Source organism: Cyanistes caeruleus, chromosome 1 (assembly GCF_971803275.1).
Source record: "Cyanistes caeruleus chromosome 1, bCyaCae1.hap1.1, whole genome shotgun sequence".
Lineage (NCBI taxonomy): Eukaryota > Metazoa > Chordata > Aves > Passeriformes > Paridae > Cyanistes > Cyanistes caeruleus.
In genome coordinates this window covers 105,961,817-105,978,717 of record NC_141701.1, presented here as the reverse complement: position 1 = coordinate 105,978,717, position 16,901 = coordinate 105,961,817, and the positions used below count along the sequence as shown (strand labels likewise).

Here is a 16,901-nt window from a genome sequence, read left to right as displayed (position 1 = left end):
TTTTCCCAAGTCACTTCTGTACTGCAGTGTACATTTAGCTCGGCTGGCAGAAACTTTTCCGAGGAGCCAGTTCAGGGTCTCCGGGACGTGCTAGACCAGCCCAGGCGGTAGGTCAGGCAGTGGGATTCCCAGGGCACCCAAGCATCCCTCCGGCCCCCTAGAAGGATTTTACCTAGTGCCTGCCTGCCTGCCTTCAAATGGTTTGGTTGTGTTTTGGTCGGTTGTTTTTTTTTTTTTTTTCACTGAGTCCTCATTCATTACAGGGCACTTGGCCACCCGATAGTGACTATGTGGGGTGAGCAGCGAGTGGAGCGCCGCAGTGCCGCAGCCCGAGGCTCCCCGGGGGTAAGGGCGGCTGAGGGCCTCGCTCGCTCTGCCCATCCCGGTGCCGCTCTCCCGCCGGCCTTCCCCCACGCCGCCTGCGTGGGCGGGCGGCCGAGCAACCGCAGGGCCCCCGGCCCGGCCCGGCCCGGCCAGGCGCGCACGGAGCAGCGCCGCTCCGAGCACGGCCCCGGCGCAAGGCGGGGGCGGCGCGACCGCCTCGCCCCGCGCGTCAAGCCGGGCGGACATCTTTGTTCCGGGCAGAGCCCTCCGTGCGGCCTTTGCGCTCCCGCAGCGTGCGCCCGGTTCCAAGATGGCCTCCGAGCGGTCCCTCTGTTCTCCGGCGCGGCGCGGGAGGAAATAGCAGCGAGACCGACCCCGGGCTGGGAGGGGCGGGAGACAGACGTGGGGACCGCGCCGGGCGGAGGGGCTGAGCCGGAAGCCGCTGCGTGCTCGGAGAGGCGGGCGGAGAGCGTGTGAGGAGCTGGGCGGAGGCGGCGAGGGAGAAAGAGGAGGAGCAGGCGGAGGCGGCGGCGGGAGCGGAGCCGCTAAGTCCGTCCGGCCGCGGGAGCGCGTAGGCGCTGCGTGCGGAAGGGCCGCGGCCCCTCGGCGGAATCGGCGTAGGGGGCGTTGGAGAATCGCCGCCGGGTTGGCTGGCGGGAGGCGCTCGGGGAGGAGGGGGCGGCCCGCTCGGTGCCGCCGCGGCTGAGGGAGGCAGGGCGGGAGGACGAGCAGCCAGCCGGAGCCCAGCGTCAGCAGCGGCAGCCGCACCGCCGCCGGCCAGCGCCATGGGTGAGTCTCCAGCCCGGGGCCGAGGCGCGGCGGGGGGGCCGTGACAGTGCGAGCCTGCGGCCGTGGGGTCTCCGCGATGGGTGGGCTGAGAGGCGGCGCGGGGCGGGGGGGAGATACAGCGGGCACCGCCGAAGCTCCCATCCTGGCGGCCCCGCCGCGGGGCCCCCCATCCCTTTGGCCGCCCCCCGCCTTCCTCGTTCTCCTTAGATGCGGCTCCAGCTCCCCTCGCCGCCGCCTCTCCCCCCTACCCCCCCTCAGTCACTTCCTGCCTCGCCGAAATTGTATAATGCCTGCGCGGGGCTTGGGGAGCCGGGCGGCGAGAATGCCGGAGATATTTCTTCTCCCTCGCTTTTCTCCCCTTCCCCCTTCATCCCGGTCCCTCCTCCCCTTTTTCTCCTTTTGCGCCCAAATTTGGGAGGGAGGAATTTGCTGCTGCAGGAATTAAAGCAGCCTTTCAAATATGCGGGAGAGGAGCGGGTGGGACTGGAATCGCGGGAGGAGGGGGAAGGAAGGAAGGGGGCGCCCGTGCGCGGGTGGGAGCGTGTGTGGCAGCGGGAGCCCGCCAGCCGCCTGCCCGCCTCGCTTGCTGCCTTCTGCCTTTTTTTTTTTTTCATTTTTTTTTTTTCATTTTTTTTTCTTCTTTTTTTTTCTTCTTTTTTTTTTTCTCCTTTCCTCTCTAGGGCATTTTTGGAGGGGTAGACCTCGCTTGGGTCTGGCTTTTATTGGCCCCTGCACGGACGCCGGCCCAGCCCTTGCCCCTGCGGCTCGAGGGGGCCTCGGCCGGGCGTTTGTAAAAAGGAGAAAGTAGAAATTACAATTTTCGAGCAGCTGCCCCGGGATTCTGTATGAAATGACTTTTTTGAGCAGTTTCCGTTTGATCCGCTCTCTTAGCGAACCAGTCTTGCAGAATAAATTGGAGGGGTGCTTGGTGTTTCAGGAGGGTGGTTGGGAAAAGGGGCGATTATGCACGAAGATTTTTTTTTAATGGGTGACTTACGGAAAAGCAGCTAAACTTATTTTAGCGTGAAGTTGTTGGCTTCATGCTGAACCAGTTATGTGCAAATATAATTCCAAGAAAAGACAGCGTTCAGGAATCTTCTGCGTGCAGTTTGTGTGCCGCCTCCTGCAGATGAAATGTCGCTGAACAGAAGGCTGTCAGAACTACCCATTCACTGAATGTTTTTTCCTGGCCATTGTAATCTCCTTCTGACTGACAGTGGCTTCAGGTTGTGCTCAGTGAAAGAAATGCTTCTATATGTAGAAATACTTATGGTCTGTATTAATATCATGACCAAAAAAAAGTCAGCTTATGTAAAATGTGCAGGTTTAGTTCCTATAAAAGTTAGATGGGCCACTGCTGTATGTATAAAAGGTTTAAAAGGTAGACCATACCTTCTTATGCAAGTGAGGTTTTTTGTAGTAAAAGCTTCTCATTGCTAAATGATTTAATTTATGGCTAGAACTTTCACTGAGATACCAAACTAATATTATTTCTTCTTTATAATTCTGTATATATAATAAAGATTTTACCTGCTGAAGTGTTACGGAATAAGGGAAAATGTATTTTTGTGTAGTGTTTAGCATCTTTCACTTGAGACTTGCTTAGTTTGTGGGATTACTAGCATCTTTAGCTGTTCATTTGTGGACATAAGAACAGTAATTCAGTCTGACTTTGGATGACTGCATTTTTTTTAAGCTGACTCGTGAATAATAAAACAATAAATAGAAATTTTTTACCTTAGGAGAGTGGGTTTCAAGAAGCCATTGCTTTAAAGGTTAATTACTGCCTAGTCTGTGTTGAAACCCAAATTGGAATCTAAGACCGTCATCTGTTCTGTGTTTGCTACTATGAAGAAAGTGTTGTTACTTAAGTCATTTTGAAATCGAAGTACATATAACAGGAGCTGTGCATATCATCCATGCACTGATAAAAACTCACAGCATTTCCCTCTGTTTACCCATAAGGGCAAGTAACTGGTCTCAGTTAAAACAGTGCTTCAGATACATACTCAGTGCATGTGTGTTTTTTGTGTATATGGATAAAAACTTGATTGTTTATCTTGTGCAGAAATGAAAGCTCAGATTTGTCTGCTTTGTAAGCTAAAATACAAGAGGTTTTGCTTTTTTTTTTCTTGCCTGGGAACGTCTAAACGTGCAGAGCACAGACTTTTTTTTTCTTTAACTGTCTGTCAACTTAGTGGTATTTAGTCTCTTCCATGGGGCAGGCTCATACTTTGTGTGCTTTATTTTCTTCAGTTCTAGTAGCTCAGTGCTGCTGCAGTGGTGTTTTCATTACTACTTTCAAATACCCATTAAGACAACAAATAGTTACAAAATACAATGGCTGCAGATTCAAAACCTCATTTTAAACATAAAGTCAGTGAAGGAAAAATTGCCTCAGAGGAGGTGTAGGAGAGAGGACTGTAGTATGACACACATTTTTAGCTTCAGTTTATTGCCAGACTGTTCACTTAACCTGTCTAGACCGGAGATGTGTATGTATGAGCGACATTCTGTTTTCTGTAAGTTGGTGCTCCAGCTCCTGAAATGAGCTAGTTAATTGCAAATTGTGCTCTGTAATTAGAATGGCATTTAGTCACCATTTAAGTAGTTTTGTTAAGCCTCGTTTAAATTAGTAATTCAAATTTGGGGTAGTGCTAAACTGTAGGCGGTCACAAACTATTCCCTGGGAGGGTTTGAACGTCCTTAGCTGATGTTTGTGGAATAGACGTCTTGCAGAGGTGGGATGGTGGCACACACGAGGTAAAGGCATGTCTCAACTGCAAGGGCCAGGAACTCAGGTCACAGAAACCAGTGATTTCCTGTTCACCTTGCCAGAGTGAGTTTCATATATGTCAGGGATGAGTCAAATTTTTTTCCAGCCCTGGTTTAATGGCTGCATACTGATAACTCTCTAATGTCATCAGGTAGCTCTTTTATTTTCTGTGTGATTCTTAAATAGGAAAGAATCAAGTCAATATTTACTTTCATAACTTTAGTTTAATGCAGCAGCCCTGTAAAACCAGGTATTGGTTTCACTGCATGGACATGGCTGTGAAAACTCTGTAAGCCATAGTATCCTTACTTTACATTAAAAATCAAAAAGTAGCCAGTAGGTTCATAAGCACTTCAGAAGCTAATATGCATCCACTTTCCTTTTGACAGAGTTTGAGTTAGAGCAGTGTAAAACACAAGCCTGACTAAACCTTGTTCTGATGTGTGTCCTGGACTTCCTTCCCCCAAAAGCCACTTAATCTTCTGCTTTTTGTGCATCAGTGCTATTCCATGCTTCTGATGTGCCTTACAAGAACCTGCTGGTCACACAGGCTGGCAGGGCTGCTGCTCAGAGTCACTGCCCAGCAGCCCTTCTTAAAGGCACTCATGGGTAACAGAATACTTCTCTATCTTATTTTCAAATGGCTCTTTGTGTGGCTATTTTCACGCCACATTTCTGTCATTTAACACAGTGATAGTTCAGTACACATTTGAAAATAATTTTGGAAGCAGTATTGCTGAGCAATATCACTCTGGGTGTTACATCCAGAAGCACTTAAACTAAAATAGAACTGACTTATTTCTTAGTGGCACAGAAGATTTAGAATTTTTTTTTTGGTCAGCATTGAAAATAACACCTGCAGATACAACTTTTCTTAATTTTTTATTTTTTAATCTGATTACTTAAGATGCTGACTTAAAACCAGGAGGAGGATTGATTAAAACATTAGGTAGATTGATTCCTCCCATGACCCATTGTAGCTCTAGTGGGATCAATATAAAGATACAGCACATAGTTTTGGTCTGACACTTTTAAAATAGATCTCTTTAACTTGAAAGATTGCATCATACTCTCAAAAGATGTGAGACCTGAAGAAAAGAAAAATTACTTTAGACTGCTCTTTTGTTAGATGAAAGAGATCAAAGGATGACAGTGGTCTTAAAGCAGAGAACACCCCATATGAGACTTCTTACCTGTGCTGTGGGGTAAAGCATGACCGGAGAATGACCAGAAAATAGAAATATAAACTAGGTGTATGAGATGTGCTCTTCAACATTGTTGGTGAGTGTTGAGCTACAAAGGAGTAGTTTCTCAAATTCCAATTAAAACAGTCTCAATATATGCAGAAATCATATATTATCATATACATCACTATCATACAGTGCCATTATTACAAAGAAACCCTTTGGAAAGGCAGCCAAAGTCCCTGATGGCTGAATTTCTGGAGTTACATTTGTCTGAAAAAGCATTGTAGGTCATTGGAGTTGATGCTGAGAAAACTGTGAGATGGCATGAAGGTTGGTACTGCTGCCAGTGATTATTATTGAATTATGGGCAGGTAGATTCTTAGAAAAGTAATGCATTAAATACTGTCTATTTTTATATCTTGTACATTTAAAAAAACATTCATGTCATGTTTCATATTGAACTTTAAATAAAATGAAACTTGACCTAGTGAGGTGGTCAAAATTGCCAAGAATACTTAAGTTAACATTAACATAAATCTTAAATCAGACCTTTTCCAAAGTTGGCCAATTGCAATGTTTTAATTTCATTTATGTGTAATTCTGTCACAGTGTGCAGGAAATTCTATTGTGTCCAGCAGTGTCCTCTGCTTTCCTTTTTCTTCTTTTGTAAGAACTTTACCATGTGATTTTATAGCTTAGACTGATACGTAACTGGACTGCAGGTGAAAAATCCTGTCTTGATTGTATGTTTTTTTCTGTGCACAGTGTATAAAAACTTTGTGTTCATATAGTGGTGTGATTAGATGAGCTTGCTGATGTAATGGAAAGTTAACCTTACAGTAGAGTTGTTTTCAGCTGGGTGTGTGAACTAATCTCGCTTGTTCGATGTGTAGTTATCAGAACTAATAGGAGGGGAGCCTGAGCTGACCCTGCTGGTGCAGTTCCTGGGTGAATCTGTTGGCCAGCTGCTTGAAAGGAGGCAGTTCTGCTGCTCTACCCACCCTGATGCCTCTTCAACCCAATAGTGAGTCAGTTCATGGAGCTCAGCTCGCAGGGTCTGCCTGCTCTTTCTTCCTCAGGATGATTTTTCTTTGTATTACTTGAGCTCTCTGAGCCTTTTCTTCCATGTTGTCATGGAAGTGTTGATGTGGGAAAAGATATGTGAGTGGGCTCAAGGCAAGAAATGGACCACTTGGGCAGTTGAGAGATACATGCAGCCTTGGTTTAGTGTGTGCTTTAGACTGGTGTAACGCTGCACTGCTGCAAAGAGAAGGAAGCTTGATTTTCTGTTACCACCCAAACCCTGAATCTTGATGTAGGCTGGCAGTTGCTGTGTTAGTGTGCCCAAGGCAGCAGAGATACATGCTAGTTGATCTAGGTGTACAGCTTGTTTATTTCTGCTCTGCCAGTGGTTGAGATAGGGAAGGAGGAAGACTGCATCCTGTTGGAGGAATTAGTGCTAGTGGTTGAGAATGTAGTACTCTCCCCTTGGTGAGAGAGCTGGTGACTTATCTGAGGATAAACACAAGTGGGCAAAGTTTAATGGCTTTTGTTTTAGCTCCTATTGCTTTCTCCTTGATCACTGAATGGGTGAGGTGAGGCTTTTTATTACAGGCTGTTGAATCATTGCCTATGACATTTATGGTAATATTATATTAGCATTAGGACTTTTCTAGAGCGATTTGCAAAACTAAGGCCCTCATTAATGATGGCTGCAGAAATCTCACAGTGCAGAGGGTCTTGTAGTCATGACTGAGGTGATATCTTGAGATACCAGTTTTAGCTGACTTCTTGTTATAAAAGGGGGAAAAAAAAAGGCAGTTTCATGGCCTTAAAAGCTGTTGCTGGAGAAATGTAATTCTCTGGAAATTTTCTCATGGGAGAGGCTTTTCTGAATGTGTGATTTTACCAATATACGCCTTAGTAAAATTCCAGATGCTGGCTCAAATGTAATTTAATGATTTCACATTTGGGAAAGTGAAAATTTCCAAAGTAGACTGATGCCAAGAAACCCATCCTCTTATTTCTCCCCATCCTTTGCTTCTGAGAGTAGAAATGTCCTAATTGTAGTTAGTAAAGGTGTATTGACAAACCAAGAGATTCAAGATTATCTTAATGTAGTTTTGGGAGGCTTTGCCAGATGGTGTGAAATCGAGGTCTGAGTAATCCCTTGATCATGGGTAAAGGGAAGCCGTCCTGTTGCCTTCTGTGTTCTTTATTTCTATCTAACTTAGTTGAGGGAGAATTTAGAGGAGAATAGACTGCAAACTGCTGCATTATGGTACTGAAATTCGCAGCCACCTATCCTACTGTTCAGCTGTGCCAAGTATTGACCTTCAGTGCTCTTATTTGCAATTCTGTGGGCATCTGCAAACCAGTAAGTTCTCAGAGCAGTGGAAAGAACCTGCAGTTTCTATGTGAGAGATTGAAACAGTGAGGAACTGGACCTTAAAGAGACTGGGGCAAAAACCATAGTATGTAGTTGTTTGTTTTGTTGTACAGTTGAGGATTGTGAATAAAAGGAATCTCCTTTTCAATCAGTTTAAGAAAAAATGGCTAAATATTACAAGTTCAAAGCTGAAGACTACATGCTTGAAGGGAGAACAAGGTAGGGGTAATGAGCCCTTATCCCATAAAAGTTTGGCAAGGAAAGCTGGGAATTTCAGCAGGGAGTTTTTCCTTGCCAGCAGTTGCAAATGTAGCAAGTTAATTTTTGAGCTGGGTGGTGGTACTTCTTTTCATGTCTTTAAGAATAGGGACTCTAGAAGATCTTTTGAGATTTGTTGTGTTCAGAATTCTTGAACAGTTGAAATTTTCAGCTGGGGAGTTCGAAATTATATTAGTATTTTAAGCAGACCAAGATAAGTTATTTGAAGTCAGTATGTTAGTAGTGAAGAGTCACTGACTTGTTTGTCCAAACACATGTAAGAGTTGATTTGGAGAAGATTTTGATAGTGATTAAGACACAGCTTCTGCAAAGAAGTGTGAATGGATGACCTCTAACCTGATTGATTGACCTGGTTGAATGATTTTCACTTGCCTGTAGCCTTGTGATCTGCCTGCAAGGCATGCAGTATCCCCCTAGATAAACGTGAGTGTGAGTTGTTGTGGGCATCAACAATGATCCTGGATTTTCTGTTGCTTTGAATTGTGTTTCTGGTTGTGAATCTTGCCTGCTGAGTACTTTGGTGTGGCAGCAAGGTGTGGAGAGGATGTAACTCCCACTTGAAAATTTGGCAGGGCTGATCATGCAGGGTAGCTGTTCATCTGGTGTACTCATTGGACCATGTAATGCATGCTCTTCACAGCCAGCTTCCTTACTAAAGCCAAAACCAAAAGGATTTGGGAAGTTGAGAAACCAACAGTTTTGGTGCTGTTAATCACTGGGTGGTTTGTAATCCAGCTGTAGCTTCACTCCTTACAGTTTCGTCATCCAAAGCATTTTGACTGCTGGTGATTTGGTTGCTCTCAGATGTGTTGCCTTCCTCTTTGAAAAACATGTGCAGTAAACACCAAGTTAAAAATTAAAATCTTTGACATGGAGTAAATGAAATAAAACTTTACCATTTCTAAATGCCAAACTATTTTACTGGTGAATGGTAGTTTTCCCAACTCCATATTGTAATAGTCTTAATATTAAACCTAGATGGTAAATTTTACTGTAGGTATGGACGGTTCTTTGTATCCGTTGCCGTTGCAACTCACAGGGAAACAATCTTACCTATCTTCCTTACACGGTAATTACAATGGGAGCTATCTTTCTGTAATATCTCCCTAGCTTAAAAATAAAGATAATTTAAAACAATGCAACCAGCCAGCTGCGTTTCATAACATCTAAATTTAACACATGGAGTGGTTTTTAATACTTGACTTGGCGTAATTTTTTGAAATAACACCTGGGTCTTTTTTTAATCATCTTGATCTCATTAGAATTCTTTATATTCTAAATAGAGAACTCAGTGTGGAAATAGTTAAAAGGTAAAATTCTCTAAGTATTAGTAATGTAATAATATCCCTACAGACCTTTCTCAAGGTTTGATGAACTTCGTAGCAGAAGAATTGAAACACAAAAATATTTCAGCATGTCATGAAAATTATAATTAAAAAGCCTCAGTTCTGTGTTTTGGTATCATTGAAATATGCTCTTATAGGGGGAACAGGGACATGTGCCTTAAAATTTTATCTCAAAATGTCTGTTGTGGTGAAACCAGCAGAACACTTGAAAGCTTCTCTATGGCAGAGGGTAAGGAGTTCAGCATAGAAGCTAGTATAGGAAAATATGGATATACAGAAACAGATGACTTCCATATTTGAATGAGTTGCAGCCACTATACAGAAATGTGTAGTGAAAGCCCTTCACCTTAGTTACTTCTCAAATGAGAATTGTCCACGTTAACAGAAGAATCAGGATGAAATAGAGTAATTTTTCTCTTTAAGGGGAATACACTTCATTTAGACTATGCTGAATGTACTTGAGTATTTTTGCATGAATGATTCACCTCTCATTAGCATTTCTGCACCTACACGTTCAAGAAATTTTACTAGATCTGATAGTAACCCTTTGGGCTAGAACTGTAATAATGCTATTTCTTGTCCTGCCATTGTGACAGCTGCTTGATGAGGAGGGAGAATGGGATGTGCTGCTGGGGAGTTCACTTCTGTGGGGATTCCAGGCATTGAACTGAAGGAAGTGCAAAGTGCACACCTGCAAATGCCTTTTTCAGAGTCCCTTGGTTGAAATACTGCCAGTTGGATTGCAGCAGTCTACTCTTCCTGGGAAACTCATGTCTGTGCTTGGGCTTATATGAGATGCCTGTGCTGTTGCTGCTGCTTCACCCAGAGATTTTGTGTGGGAATCAGTTGGTTTGGGTTTGTTCTTGGGTTGTTTATTGTTTTTTTCCATTTTCTTTTTTTGATTGTCACCTGCTGAATCTTTCAGTTAACTGATCCATCTGTATGCAAATTTTGAAGGGAAAATGCAATGTTAGGGTGAACCTGAAGGAACTGAAGAAGGATATGACAAAGGAACAAAATGATGCATTGCAGCATATTAGTTTGTTTCTTAATACTGTGCTTTGTTGCTTTTTTTCTTCTGTGCTTCTAGTGCTAAGCGAGATTTTTGAAATGGTCTTCATGTAGAGGCACTGACCTACTTGAGGGAGAATTTCCATTTCCTTAAAAATGTCTCTTTTCAAAACCACAGTGTAGTTGATGTCATAGGAGATGAAAATAATGTGAGATAAAACTGTCTGAAAGATGCCATCATTTTGGTATTGGTTGATAGGGGTTTTAAAAATTACTAGTTTTTTTTTTTTTTAATTGAAATCTTTTATTTACATGTCTTTTGGGAAACATCCTCAAGCTAAATAGACATGAGACATGTTAAATATGAAGTGTAATAACAGATAGTTTGTTTTCATTCCTGTTGGAGTTGTTTGTTTGTATTTAGTGGGTTTTCTTTTCCTTGGAGGCTTTGTATCCAGGGATCTTCCATAGTTGGGTTTGGTTTTTTGGGTTTTTTAATATTTTTTTTCTCTTTTGTATCTTTAATTTTCAGCCCTTGGTTCAGTGTTTTTATTGGAATAAACATTCGAGGACAGCAAAACTGAGGAGGAGGAGTTAGAGAGGTTAACGGTGGTGATCGATGCACCAAGTGATGTGTGGTTGATGCTGCGTGATCTGATGCCATTCTTGACACGAAGTCTCCAGCTGCCATTTCATTTCGACCCTGACTTTATAGAGTGGAAGATAATCGGTCACTTCACTGTCAGATGTGATTCTGAGTTGGTCATTTCAGCTGGATGCAAGTTGCTGTGTGATGGTGGTTTGTGTGCTGCTCTCTGCAGGCACACTAAGAGGTTTTTTAAATCCAGAATAAAAGGAAAATGCACAAACACTCAAGAAGCTTTAAAATAGTATTCTTTTACTTGAAAATTTCATCTAAAATGCAGAAAAGGTTTACTTTATTTTCAAGAAATTAATTACCTAGCTAATTCTAGTGGAGGTTGCGCTATTGCAAGAAAATGGTCAATTTGTGTGGCTGGCCTGAATTATTTTGTAGAGTCATCATTGTTGGTAGAACTTTTTAATATTGTATTTGTTAGTTATACAGGCCTGCTTTTATAATTTGACAACCTTCCTCCCTCTCTGCCCCTTCGCTTCCCCCATATATCTATAATTAGTTTTGTTTTTCTAAATACCTAACTGGTTTCATTTTCCTGTAGTTGGCTGCCTTTTTGCACTTTGGCTGCTCAGAGAAGTGCAGCTCTGGCTGTGTTGGCTATAGCTGCTGTGCATATTTATTTTACTCTGGCTCTGAAGTCTCTCAGATCTGTGTTTACTAGACAACTTAAGGTTTATTAGTGTGCCTACTACATCCTGTTTGTTTTTCTTCGGAGTTTTCTGCTTTCCCCCTGGATATGCTGCCTGTAGCTCAACAGACAGATTATGCTGTCTACTCTTTCTGGTCTTTACAGTGCAGAGTCCTTTTGCTCTTAGACATCACACATATTTCAGCACTATTTTTAATAAGCCAGATGAGAGTGTCTGATATGGGAAAAAAAAAAAGGGAAGCCTAAAGCTCATTCTTCACCTATACTCGCTCATTGTCCCTAGTGAGATTTTGAGGAACAGTTGAATTAGTGCATTCAGTGGATCAGTGCTTGAAATTATTATTCATTGGCTTATTCAGCTTGCTACTAAGGACTGAAAGAGGTGCTCGTTTCTTAATTGTGGTTATGCATTGAAAGGATTTTCTTTTTTTCAATCCTTTATGAAAATATTTTTTCTTTTTTCTAATGTAGGCCATACCCTCGGTTCTCATTAGGAAATCAAGTTGTTTTCTTGCAAAGAAAGGCTGCAGCTGATGTCTCTTTGAGGGAATGGAAGTGCTCATTTCCTTTCCATCAGTGCTAGACTTCTGCCATGCAGATTACAGCAGATGTTACTGACCCAGCAAATATTTTCACTTTACTTTGAATAGTGAAAGGACAAATGTGTTCATAGATGCTCAGCTTAAGTTTAACTTTGCAAATAGATCTGATGAGTTAACCTTTTATGTTTTTATTTCCACACTGCTTTTGTTGTTTGGATTTTTTCTGATTTGTTTTTTTTTTAATTTGGATTGTGTTTATCTTAAAGGTTTTTGCAGAGAAAAAAGTCAGTGCTGAGGTACTACATAGTATCTTAACAAGTTCTCATGGATTGTAGAAGCATTATTACACTAAATGCTGCTACCTGAAACCTCTATTTTAAGAATGTAGTAAAAAAATGTGCAAGTTGCAAGATGTGCAATTTGCACATGTTTGCAGAAATTCAACTAAAAGTTCTAAAAATACTATTTTAATTACTGAAATAATTGTTAGATCACATGCAAATTCTTGTGTTTTAGCAGCACTGACATATTTTCAAAGATTGTGTATGAAGAAAACTTACCCTACATCTAGTTATCTTACCAAAACAAATTGACACCATGGCAAATATAAATTGTAGAAAAAAAATACTGTGCTCAGAGGGTTCCAGCTGTGTGAAATGCATGAGGAATGATCAGTTTTTCTTTTCGTTGTTGATGACAACAAACATTGCTATCATATGCCGAATGCGGAGGGTATCTGCCTTTTCTAATATAATTTTTGTGTTGTGGTCAGATTTCAATAATTTTTGGGTTTTCCGTGATGTTGCTGGGTACTTTTAAAAGCAGTATTTCCTAGGAAGGTGACTAGAGGAAAAACAAGTATTTCTCTTAGCATAAATTTGATTGAGAAGTGCTAAAGACAGCTTTGATTGGAAAGGACAGTGACTTCCCACTGTCACACTGCTTTTCTGTTTCATGTTCTATTTTCTCTCTAGCTGTCTTCATTAATATTTGCTGCTGGTTTGGCTATGTCATAAATACTCAAAGAGCTTTCATAACATTGTATTACAGGCTGTTGGTTGCTACCAGTGCACAGCAGCTGCACTTACCCATGCTGGGTGTGAACTGTACTCCCAGGTTATATGTCATAGAGGTAAAAAATGACTTTAGCTTGTCTTGGACTTGAATCTTCTTTTGATCAGAGGGATAAGGCACGCTCTTTTGTCAGGCACTGGACCTTGGGCCAGAGACTCTCATCTTTTGGCCCAAATGGTAGTACCTGAAGAATGATTTTAAATGTATCATTCCTAACACAGTCATCCCAGAGTAAAGGAGAAATGTAAATTACAGTGTCTGGGCAATAACAAAGAGGATAGACTTATGTAAAAAGAAAGGAGTTTTTGTCTTTTTTAATCAGTGATCTCCCTTAGAACTGCTTGGGAAGCCACTGATTCCTTGTTTCTCTTTTCACTCATTTGCATTGTTAGAGCAGTTTGCTGCTGGCTATTAATTCATTGATTCAGATGATGGATCCAAAAACACCAGCTCTGCAGCTGGTCTGTGTGGGCTGTGACATTTTGCTTGAGGGAGATGTATATTAAACATTGACATCCACGGAGTGGATGCACTGAAAGTCATCTAAGGCCAAATTTATAATTGTATGTCTTGCCTTTATTTATGCTAAGTTGGATTGGAGATGGGTGACAACTTGCAAGAACATGAAAATATTGGAAAACTTGTTATAAAATGGTAGCTGGAATGCATCATGGGTGAATGTAAAATGATATACATGGGCTGCTGTGTGCTGGATGCTCAGTGGCAAGCTGTGAACATTTTTTAAAACTCAGGAGTGAGGTCTTGTGTACAGTTCACAGTGTCTTCAGCTCAGTGCTTGGAAGGAGTCAAATAAGTTACATGTTGGAATTGGTAAAAGCATCAGAGAGTAAGAGATAGCACATGATCAGACATTGGATCTGTGTTTTGCCTCTTGGATACTGTTTGTAGCTTTTGCCCTGGCCTCTTCAGAAGAGTACAGAGCTAGAGTAGAGTTATGTAAGAGCAGCAGGAATAGTCAGAGACATGAAATGGCTTCTTTTGAATGCAGTACATTAGATGATATGGGCTGTTTTTCAATGAAGATACTACTGTGCAGCAGTTAAGCTAGCAGGAGGTGATTTTGAAATTATAAAGTCATCCTCTTAACAACGTACAGAGGAAGTCATTGTTATGGTGGATGCTGGCTTTGTGATTATAAGAGGAATTTGTGTGGAAGAGAAATTGGTCAAATGATATTTAAGTGACAAAATACCCTCATCCCAAATGCTTGTGAGATCTTTGGTGACTGTGGAGGTGTTAAGAAAAACTTAAACTGCTCTGTTTATTCTGCTGTACGTGCTACCTTAGATGTATGTTTACATCTGTATGTATGTTACCTGTTGAAGGCAGGAACTTTTGTGTGACCCATGTGGCTGCTCTTGCTGGATGATAGGTTTTGAAATAGAATGCTCTTGTCCATGGAAGGAGGCCCTGGTGTGCATCTGTCTATCTCCCAAAGCAAAGGGAGCTTCCTCACAGAGTGTCTTGTGTCACCTTTTTGCAAGGCACAGAGAAGGACTGGCATTAATAAGCACTGCTTTGCTCTTTTGTTCTCTCAGAAGAGTACAGCAGCAGTGTACCTGATGTGCTGGGCTGTTGTGGCTCTGGCTGAAGAGGGCTATAAAAATAGTTTATAGTGCATTAGGTAGAAAAGCAGAAGGGGACTTCAGTGCCACTTTGAACTGCTGTTTCCATCACAGTGTAAAGTTTCCAAAAAGTGATTCAGACTTTGGAGGCTATAGGATTGATTAAAAATTAGATAGTAAGGTGCAGAAGCATCTTAACTGCTGGCCTAGAATTTGCTATTAAGATTTTTTTAAAAAAAAATACTTTTTTTTACTTCTGGTATCAATGTCTTGAAATACTCAAGATATGAGAAAATGTTTAGTGACAAAAAGAAACCTAAAGGATCTTGGTGTACAGCTTTGTAGTTAAGGTATTTCAAGTGGCATGTTGGAGAACGGTTGTAGACCTCTTGTCATGCATAGAGTTAGATGTTGTGGAACAGACACTTAACTTGTGCTCCCTACTTAGTTCTTCATTTTCTGGCTGTTGAACCATGACAGTTGTGCCCAAGGTTGTAGCAGTGCTCTAATGCTCAGTGTTGCAAATGAAGTGAATTGACACTGTTCACTGAATATATAAAGTGATTTAGAAATACAGAATCTTGGGATACTGTGATGATGGTTTTCATCTTTGTACCTTTTCCACACTAAAATAAAGACACTGTGTAGTAGTGTGGTGAAATGGGATTGCATGAAGAAGAAACATCCCTGAACTGATTACAGGTTCAGCTAGCATATGGCAAACAAAAAATCTGCGGAATAACTGAAGAAAAGAGCTATTGTATAACTACCTGTATTGATCATTAAATGGCTGGAGTTCATGTAGTATATTATCATGAAATTAGGTTGTCTTATGTATAATCCAAACTAAATTAAGGTTACTAACAAAGTAAATTAAGGAAGCCTGCAAGAAAGCTGAAGAAGGAATTTTAACAAGGGTATGAAGTGAGAGGACAAGGGGAAATGGTCTTAAACTGACAGAGGACAGGGTCAGATGAGCTATTAGGAAGAAATTCTTTATTGTGAGGGTGGTGAGGCACTGGAACTGATTGTCCAGAGAACTTGTGGATGCCCCATCCCTGTAAGTGTTCAAGGTCAGGTTCCATGGGGCTTAGACCAGACTGACCTAGTAGAAAGTGTCCATGCCCATGACAGGGGATTTAGAAGTAGGTAATACTCCTCAAGATTCCTTCCATCCCAAGCCATTCTGTGATTCTGCTTAAAATGCTACATGCTGAGCATACTAGGTGGAAAATACTGTGGGTTATTTTGATCAAATGTAAGTAACTTTTCCTTCTTTTCTTTTTTTCCTCACACTGCCCCTGTTCCTTTCTCTGGATTGTGGCTGTGCCTGTATGGACTCATTGCTGCAATGGTTCAAATTCATCATTTTACCGGACTACTTCTGGATGTATTCTCTTGATATCTTCAATCCTGAAAATGATGGAAACGTGTTGTTTACAAAGTAGCTGTAAGTATTACTTCGATGCAGATGTTTTACAGTTTATGTGGGAACAGAAGGAGTGAGGAAATAAAATTGAGTTTAGGTAGCAGCTGGTTGAAAATCAGGAAGGAATAAAAGTTAAGGGGAAGGTATTGTAAGTATTAGAAACAGGAGATCTCATTTGGCACCATGTTCAAGACAGTGGAAGTCAATTCTTTTACAGTAAAAGGTAGTAAGTTCTTTTAAAAGCTGTTGCAAACTCAATTCCTAATTTGTTTTGGTCTTACTGAAAGTACCAAGTTATGAACAAAGGCAACCATTTGAAAAACAGTACACTGAAATCTTCAGTTTTAATTGGTGTACTAGAAATCTGAATCTGGAATGCAGTTACAGTTGTTTAAAGACTTTTTCCTATCGACAGCAAATGCTCATATTAAACACAGCATTAATGCCCAGTGTAACATTTCATACATCTTCATCTTTCTTGTTACTACTGTTTATATTTCATTATCTGGAATTGTGGGTGTAGTAACTGTAGACCCACTTAACAGAGCAAGCAACCCAAAAATTGCCATTCATTCCTTTTTAGCATTTCATACTCAGTGATCTAAAAGTTCTTAGGAGTAGAACTGTCCTAAGTGTGGAGCTTTATCTAAAGGGGAAGGGAAAAGGAATAACTTGGGTTCAGAACAAGAATTATATGGAAGGCCATTCTTTTAAGCAAAAGAAGAATTAGTTAATGAGAGGGTGAGCTGTTTCTGGTAAACATGACACACGTTAAAAGGTATGTAGATACTAAAAAATGCAGTTGGTTGACAAGTAGAACTATTAGGAGTGTCTGACTGTGATTAGATATTTCATATCTTGT

General features: G+C 41.5%; 1 protein-coding gene across 4 annotated transcripts in view; it reads left to right on the top strand.

Annotated features, from left to right (window-relative positions):
• Nucleotides 1-617: 617 nt before the first annotated feature.
• SEPTIN7 (septin 7) overlaps nt 618-16,901 on the top strand; it is a 77,465-nt gene continuing 61,181 nt past the window's right edge. The window contains exon 1 of one of the 4 annotated variants that reach the window (XM_086847471.1): nt 618-854. The gene's annotated coding sequence lies outside the window, so the exon portion shown is untranslated. Of the gene's footprint in view, nt 1,114-13,000; nt 16,061-16,901 lie in introns of those variants that run through there. The other 3 variants (XM_086847469.1, XM_086847465.1, XM_086847462.1) reach the window with 3 other exon arrangements.